The sequence below is a fragment of the Platalea leucorodia genome (genome assembly GCF_965183815.1).
Source record: "Platalea leucorodia genome assembly, contig: HAP1_HAP1_SCAFFOLD_473, whole genome shotgun sequence".
Lineage (NCBI taxonomy): Eukaryota > Metazoa > Chordata > Aves > Pelecaniformes > Threskiornithidae > Platalea > Platalea leucorodia.
Window position 1 is genome coordinate 23,070 of NW_028121119.1, and position 7,145 is coordinate 30,214.

Here is a 7,145-nt window from a genome sequence, read left to right on the forward strand (position 1 = left end):
CTGCAGGTGCATGTGATGTCATAGGTGGCTGAGCAGGTGATAGGGCAGAAGCAGGCACCTGCCTTGTACAGCTGCCTCTGATGTCACTGAGGGCTAAGTAGCTGACAGGCCAGGCCTATGCACCTGGCTTCCACAGGTGCTTGTGATGTCATAAGTGCTTGCGTAGGTGAGAGGTTAGGAACAGGCCCCTGGCTTGTGCTGGTGCATGTGTTGTCCTAGGTGGTGGAGGAGGTGTGAGGGCAAGGGCCAGCCGCTGGGTTGTGCAGCTGCTTGTGAGGTCATCGGTGCGTGATTAAGTGATAGGGCAGGAGCTGGCCCCTGGCTTGAGCAGGTGCTCGTGATGTCACATGATGGCAAGCAGATGCTAGTTCAGGAGCAGGTCCCTGCCCAGTGCAGCAGCTTCTGTGGTCACTGGTGGCTGAGCAGTTGGTAGGGCAGGAGCATGCAGCTGGTTTGTGCAGGTGCTTGTGATGTCATATGTGCTTGAGTAGGTGACAGGTTAGGAACTGGCACCTGGCTTGTACAGCTGGTTGTGATGTCACTGGTGGCTAAGTAGCTGATTAGGTGTGAACAGACACCTGGCTGGTGCAGATGCTTGTGATGTCAGGGGTGGCTCTGCAGCTCTTAGGGTGGGAGTATGCGCCTGGCTTCTGCAGGTGCTTGTGATGTCACTGGTGGCTGAACAAGCAGGCACCTGGTTTGTGCTGCTGCTTATGTTGTCACTGGTGGCCAAGGAGCTGATAGGGCAGGAGAATTCACCTGGCCTGTGAAGGTCCTTGTGAGGTAAGGGGTGTTTCTCTGGGCATTAGGGCAGCAGCATGCAGGTGGCTTCCACAGGGGCTTGGGGAGGTTTCAGACCAGGAGCAGGCCGCTGCCTTAGAATGACAGCACCACAGAATATGTCAGGTTGGAAGGGAGCCCTGAGGATCATGGAGTCCAACTCCCTGCTCTTCCCCGGACTACCTAACACTGAACCATATGACTAAGAGTGTTGTCCAGACGCTCCTTGAACTCTGACAGGCTTGGTGCTGTGAGCACTTCCCTGGGGAGCCTGTTGCAGGGACCGAGCTCTCTTCACCCTCTCAGTGAAGAACCTTTTCCTAACGTCCAATCTGAACTTCCCCTGACGCAGCTTCATTCCATTGCCTCGTGTCCTGTTGCTGGTCACCAGAGAGAGGAGATCAGCACCTCCCCCTCCGCTGCCCACCCCGAGGAAGCTGTAGACTGCAATGGGGTCACCCCTCAGCCTTCTCTTCTCCAAGCTGAACACACCAAGGGACCTCAGCCGCTCCTTGTAAGTCTTGCCCCCGAGACCCTTCACCATCTTGGCTGCCCTCCTCTGGACACACTCATACTTTGATGTCCTTCTTATACTGAGGCGCCCCAGCGCTGGAGGTGGGGCCGCAGCAGGGCAGTGTAGAGTGGGACAGTCGCCTCCCTCGGCCGGCTAGCGGTGCTGTGCTTGATGCACCCCAGGACACCGTTGGCCCCTCTGGCTGCCAGGGCACGCTGTTGACTCCTGTTCAACTTGCCATCAACCCAGACCCCCAGATCTCTTTCCGCAGGGCTGCTCTCCAGCTTCTTGTTCCCCCGTTTGTATGTATAACCAGGATTACCCCGTCCCAGGGGAGAATCCAGCACTTGCTCTTGATAAACTTCCCATGGTTGGTGATGGCCCAGCTCTTGAGTCTATCTAGATGTCTTTGGAAGGCCTCTCTAGCCTCGAGGGAGTCCACAGCTCCTCCTACTTTAGTATCGTCAGCAAATTTACTTCATGTACATTTGACTGCTGTGTCCGGATCATTCCTAAAAACATTAAGGCGCACTGGCCCTAAAATTGAGCCCTGGGGAACCCCACTGGTGACTGTCCACCAGCCTGATGAAAGCCCATTTACTCTAATGCTTTGAGCCCCTTATGGTCCCCAAAGCCTCATTTTGAGGGCCCAAATCCTCCTTGTTAGGGTCCAAACCTCTCTTTCCTTACCCATAGCCTTTCTTCAGGGCTCACAGTTTAATTTTGAGCATCCAAAGTCTCATTTTTAGGGCAGACAGCCTCATTTTTAGGGCAGAAAGCCTCATTTCTGTGGTGCAGAGGCTCAGTTTTAGTTTGAAAAGTCTCCTTTTTAGAGTCCAAAGACACATTTTTAGTTTCCAAAGCCTCATTTTCAGGCTCCAAAGAGGCATTTTTAAGATCCAGCCAGTCATTTTTTGGGGTCTAAGCCATATGTTGAGTGTCTAACCCCCCATTATTATGGTCCAAATCCTTCCTTTAGTGCCCAAAGCCTCATTTTTAGGGAAGAGAGGAAAGGAGGGGAGGGGACAGGAGGGGAACTGCCATGGGTTTTCTCTGGATCTGCAAGTCTTTCTGAAAAGGTGCATGTGTCTGTATTGTGTCCCTCGATGCCCGTCTGACTCCTAGGCTGATGGGTTGTATTGTTTCCATTCTTGATGACCCTGCACACCATCAGTAGCTGAACTGTGCAGTGCCACAGAGAGGTAGCTCTTGGTGGCCCTGGGAATCCCTGGGAAATGAGGGCAATGTTGGAAGTTGTTTCTCCCTCCTGGTGGGAGCACGCAGCGGGGCTTTGTTGTCAGAGAAGCAAGCGGGGAATGTTCCTGGCTGGATGCAGCTCCCCTGGCAGATGCCTGTGCCTCTCTCTCGGCCCCGAGGTCTGATACCTGCCTTTCCCCCAGCCAAGCTGTGCTGCCGGCTCTTGGGAAATGGGGGTACCGAGGGCGGATGGTTTTACCACAGCCGGGAAGTTCCCGTCAACCCATCAGGGATGTTTTCTTGCAGCTACAGGTTTTCAAACAGCCCAGCAAGGAAGTTTTCCAAGGATACTGTGCCAAGGCAAGTGCAGGGTTGAGCTCCGATTGCCCTCTGTGTGGGTTGTGTCTGGCCTCAGCCAGGTGCACAGTAGCTTTCGGACGAGGAATGGGACTATTCCAGGCTGAAGTGAACAATCGGGGTCCCAAGTCTGTTTTGTTCAAGGCAATCAGGTGGAAATGTGCGGTTGGAGCCTTCTTGGTCGCTTACCCTTTTGATTTCAGTGCCATCCTCTGGTCCAAACCTTGGAGTGTTTTTGCTCAGGCATAAAAATTAAAAGCAGATTTTCCTCGCCCACACACGCATCTTCCCCCCAGCTCAAGGGGAACAGACAACATCTCTGGGGGCACGTTGTTTTATTAACCGTGCGTCAGATACCCAGCACCAGGGGAGCTGTGTACAGCGAATGGCTGCAGGTGCCTGGGGCTTGAGCAGCATCCCCTGGAAGGGGAAAAGGAGAAAAAGGTGACCCTGGGGACGGGTTATCAGTTCGCCTGGGTCCCCGTTGCCCTGCACGCCCCCTGGGCCAAACACCATTTCTGGACAGTCACTGTGCATCTCTCTCTGTCCCGTTTTGGTCAGGGCTGGGCGTGGGTGCAGCGGAGGGTCAGCGTCCTGACCGAGCAGCCTTGTCTTCAGCGATGGCCGTCTGTCAGAACAAGGGTGCTGATGGGCACTGGCCATGCCTCGTTGCACACTGCCGGTGTGTGCCTTGCAGCTTCCAGCTGGCTGCGCCTATTCCCCTGGCACGCTTGTTGGAAACCTCATGTATTAGCAGAGCATTCAAAACGTCCGGATGCTGTTACTCATTGGCTTTTTCTTCTCTTTTTGGGGAGGAATGTGAAGAAAAGAGAAAAAGAGTTGAGGAATAGATAAAACACATGCCCCAGGTTTTATGAGAACACTAAAACAAATGACCTGACCCATCATCTGCTGTGCCCGAATTGTTGCCAATGCAGGGTGTTGGCAGTGAGGATGCTTCTGCTGTGGAGGTACTTGTGATGTCACTGGTGTCTGAGGAGCTGATAGGGCAGGAGCAGGCCCCTGGCTTGAGCAGGTGCTTGTGAGGTCACTGGTGCCTGAGGAGCTGATAGGGCAGGAGCGGGCAGGTGTGAGCAGCCATAAAGGTGACTGCTTAGAAGGGGAAATGCCCGAGCAGAAGAACGTTCCTGCGAGCCCGGGAGCTGTGAGCCTGGCGATCAGAAGCATCCCTGAAATGTGCAGCTGTCCGCTTTGCAGCACAGCTGGGGACCGAGAATCCAGGCACCTCCAGATCATCTCGGAAGTGAGACTCTGTCTGTTACGTTATTGTTCCCCCTTTTGGAGTCGGATAGGTTTATCCACCCACCTCTGGGATGGCTGGGTCACCTGTGGGATCGCTTTGTCCTCCCCTCTGGGATGATGCTTTGGCCCTTTCTGGAATCTGTCTAATTCACTTTATGCACATATCTCCATATAAGTAATCCATCATCAAATATCTGCTGCTATTTGGAGAATAAATTCCCTGCCTAGTGACAACTTTTTAATAACCTGGTTGTTGCTGTTCTATTGCTTATTCCTAAAGGATTGGTTGTTGCTATACGACTGCTTGCTGCTTTTACTGACTGCTGCCATCCTATTGATTGATGCTCTGCCATTGATTGCTGATAGGAATGGGAAGCAGGTCCATGCCCTGGAGCTCCCCAGGACTCCTCCCAGGCATCTTCCCCAGTGTTTTGTCCTGCTGCGGAGGGAGCTGAATTCCTGGGTAGCAGCCCCAGCCTCCTCCAGGGGAGATACCTGAAGAGTTTGGTGCATGTCGGAGGCACTCTGGAACTCCTCCCAGGGATTTCCCAGAGTCTTTTGGTTTCTTCCGGAGACAAGTGAATTCCCAGGTAGCAGCCCCAGAATCTTCTAAGGTAGCTACCCAAAGAGCATTGTGCGTGTTGGGGACAGGTCCGTTCCTGTTTTTGCTTCAGGACTTTTCCCATATATCTAACGGAGTGTTTTCATTTTCTTTACAGACAGCTAAAGTCCCAGGTAGCTGCACCACAATTTTCCTAGTCAGTGGCAGAGTTTTCTTTGTCTTGGAGGCAGGCCATGCCCGATAGCTCCTCAGGAATCCTCCAAGGAATCTCCAGAGTGTTTTGGCTTCCCCTGGAGACAGCTGAATTTAGCAGGTAGCTGTCCCAGACTCTTCCAAGGTAGCTCCCCAAGGTGTTTTGTGTATGCTGGAGGCAGGTCCATGCTCGGTAGACCTCTGGGAGTCCTCCAAGGCAGCATGGGAGTGTTTTGCCTTTCCCTGGAGCCAGCTGAAGTCCTGGATAGAAGACACATATGACGCCTGTATAGTTACCTGAAAGGTTTTGTTCATGTTGGGGGCAGGTTCATGCCTGGTAGCTCCCTGGGAATTCTCCCAGTCATCTCTAGGACTGTGTTGGCCCCCCTGGGGACAGCTGAATTTTGCAGGTGGCAGACCCAGATGCTACAAGGTTGTTAGTTGAGGAGTTTTCTTGAACTTGAAGGCAGGTCCATGCCCGGTAGCTTCCCAGGGACTCCCAAGCAGCTCTGCAATGTTTTGGCCTCCCCTGGAGATGGTGAAATTTTGAAGGTAGCAGCCCCAGACTCCCCCACGGAAGTTATGCAAAGAGTTTTGCCTCTATTGGAGGCAGTTCCATGCCCTGTAGCTCTCTGAGACTCCTCCCAGGCAGCTTTGGAGTGTTTGCACTTTGCCTGGAGACAGCTGAAGTCCTCAGTAACAGCCGCAGCCTCGTCCTAGGTAGTTCCCTGAAGAGTTTTCTTCATGTGTGAGGCAGGTCCATTCCCAGAAGGTCCCGAAAACTCCTTCCAGGCATCTCCAATGTCCAGTGTTTCGGCTTCGTCTGGAGACAGGTGAATTCCCAGCAGCAGCCCCAGGCTTTTTGAAGGTAGCTACGCAAAGAGCATTGTTTTCTGTATGCGCGAGTCATTCTCTCGCTAGCTGCAATAGTATCAGCACGGCTATCTCTAATGGTCTCTGTACCGCTGACGGTCTGGGTATGGGTGTGACTGTCTGTAATGGTATCGTGGTCTCTGTACTGGTATCAGGAGCTGTAAGAGTAGAGGTAGAGGCATCTGCAATGGTATTGGTACCTGCCTGGGTAAGTGCAATGCTGTCGATATCTGCAATGGGATCAGTATCTGCAGTGGCACCTGCAATGGTTTCTTCAATGCCAGCAGCACCTGCACCTGAAGCGTTATTTGCCAATGGCATCTGCAGGGTTATCAGCAGCGGTACGTGCATCTGAAATGGTGCCTGCCCTGGTGTTGGAACCTGCAGTGCCACCTGCAGTGGTATGTTCGGTGGCACCTTCTATCTGTTTATCAGTATGTGTAGTGGTAGCTGTATGTGTAATGCTGTCTGTAAGTGTAATTGTATCCGTACCTCCAGTTGTCTCTGGATCAGCAATTGTGTCTGTGTGTTGCGGGGTCTGGAGCTGGAGTTCTGTCTCTGCTTGTACCTCTGTGGGTATTTGTGTCCGTCTCTGTAACTGCACCCCTGTCCGTCGTTGTCTTTGTATCCATGTCAGCATCCTCATCCACCTCCCTGTCGGTGACTGGCTGTGTAGTTATCTGTATATTTCTCTGTACCTCTGCCTGTAACAGCACATCTGTGTGTAACGGCAGCTGCAGTTGTATCAGCGTCTTTATGTGTAAGGGTTCCTTTGTCTGCCGTGGTACCTCAGTCGGTAGTGGCGTCACTTGCTGTAGCTGCTCTTGTTGGTGTAACTGAATGTGCACTTGCGTGTGAGACTGTCCTTGTATCGTCAGTTGTGTGTGTAATTGTACCTTTATCTGGAATGGTGTCTGTTCTGTGCCTGTATTTGCAATTGTATCGGCAATTCAGTGTGAATCTGTGTCTGTAATTCTGTCGGTCGCTGTGATGGTACCAGTACCTGCATTTCTAATGGTGCCAGCATGCGTGTCTCGAATGGCGTCTGTAGCTGTACCCGTCCTTCGGCCCGTTACTGTATCTGCAATTCTTCAGTGCCACCTGGAATGCAGTATTTGGATCTGCAATGGTATCTGCATCTGCAACAGCATCTGCAATGGTGTCTGCATGTGGAATGGCACTTCTCTCTGAATTTTTGCATGCATCTGCAATGGCACCTGTGGTCATACCTGCACCTGCAGTAGCATCTGCAATGGTGTCTTCAGTGGTATCCTCATGCAATCAGATGTTCTTCTGCCACTCTAGCTGCATCTGCAACACCGTCTGCAATGGCATGTGCCTCTGCAATGCCATTTGCATTGCTATCTCCATCTGTGATGTTCTGAGGAACGCATTGTGCCTCAGCAA